Below are 1,604 nucleotides of genomic sequence, written 5' to 3' on the forward strand. Positions count from 1 at the left end.
TGGTGTCATTGGTCCTATATAATCAACTTGCCAGCTGTGTGCAGGGCCTTCCCCCCAGGGAATCTGCCCCATAGCCATCTGTAACCTCTGTCTTTCCTGCTGACAGACAGAGCAGTCCTTATTGGCATTTTGTGCCCCTGAGGGTGCAAGAGGGATGTGCCTTGATTTAGCCCATCTCTGCATTGCTGCAGCACCCCCATGTCCACTCATCTCATGAACCCAATTGACTACCTCAAGGGAGCATACCAACATATCCACTTGCTGGTTCCAATCACCTTCTGATCCAGGAAGGGGATTCTTCTGATGGGCATCAACATGGCTTACTTGAATGTGTCCTCTGAACTCCCAGAGTGCTTTCCATAGGTCCATGCCCCACACAGGGGTCCCCTTAAAAGTCGAAATGTCCATTGCCCATTTGCCTGACCATATAGCCAGGCCACTGGTGACTGCCCATGAATCAGTGAAAATCCAAACATATGGGCTCTCACATTGCCCAATTCTTCCATGACAGCTAAGAAGACAGCATGCAGTTCAGCCCACTGGGCTGACCTATCTTTACCTTCTTTAATAAGGGTCTTTCCATCTGTTGGTCTTAACACATCAGCTTTCCATGTCAATTGTTGTCCATGTACCCTGGAGCTCCCATCTGTGAACCAAGCAGCCTTCTGTTGATCCACAGAAAGTTGTTCATAAGGCACTGTCCATGTGGCAATGTGTTCTGGCAGCTCCTCGGGTAGTTCCAGCATAGGACCTATAGGGAAGGAGGCTACCTGCACATGGATATGATGGGTTCCTCCTTGCATCACTCCAGTTGCTTGTTCTTGAATAAACCATTTCCAATTTATTATGGAACTATTTTGCACACCACCTTCCTTATTAGAGTGTCTCTCTGACATCACCCAAGACATTATGGGTATTTCAGGTCTCATAATAATTTTATGCCCTTCTGTCATTGAAGCAGTCTCAATCAATGCCCAATAGCAGGCAAGCAATTGCCTCTCAAATGGTGTGTATCGTGCTGCAGCATCTGGAAACTTTCTAGTCCAAAATCCCAGTGGTCATCGTAGGGCAGCATTCTCAGGTTTTTGTCATAAGCTCCAGTCTGCATAAGCACTTGTAGCAGACACCTCCAAGATCATGTCTGAATGTGGATCATAAGGACCTAAAGGCAAGGACAGTGAGACCGCTTTCTGTATTTCGGACATAGCCTGCTGTGGCTCTGGCCCCCATTCAAATGTATTTTTCTTCCTAGTGGCTTTATGGATAGGAGCCAGCAATATACCCAGGTGTAGAATATGTGTTCTCCAGAATCTAAATAGACTAATTAAACGTTGGGCTTCCTGCTTAGTCTTGGGGGTAGGTAGTGACAGCAACTTATTTTTGGTTACCTGGGGAATGTCACGGGTGGCTCCTGCCCAAGTTATTCCCAAGAATTTCACTGTTTGGGCAGGGCCCTGGATTTTTGCTGGATTTATTAACCAGCCTCTATTGGTCATGTGGGCCACCACTGTTTTCAAATCTACCCTAGCCTGTTCTGTGTTTGATATTAACATAATGTCATCAATGTAATGTATCACCATACTTGAAATCTGTACCAAGTCCAA

The 1,604-nt window shown here is 46.2% G+C and overlaps 1 protein-coding gene across 1 annotated transcript in view; it reads right to left on the reverse strand.

Annotated features, from left to right (window-relative positions):
- The window catches only part of BAZ2B (bromodomain adjacent to zinc finger domain 2B), a 240,788-nt gene that overhangs the window by 207,042 nt on the left and 32,142 nt on the right, over window positions 1-1,604 (reverse strand). The window lies entirely within an intron of this gene.

This window comes from Orycteropus afer, unplaced genomic scaffold (assembly GCF_000298275.1).
Source record: "Orycteropus afer afer isolate SDZICR_OR568_19922 unplaced genomic scaffold, OryAfe1.0 scaffold00084, whole genome shotgun sequence".
Classification (NCBI taxonomy): Eukaryota; Metazoa; Chordata; class Mammalia; order Tubulidentata; family Orycteropodidae; genus Orycteropus; species Orycteropus afer.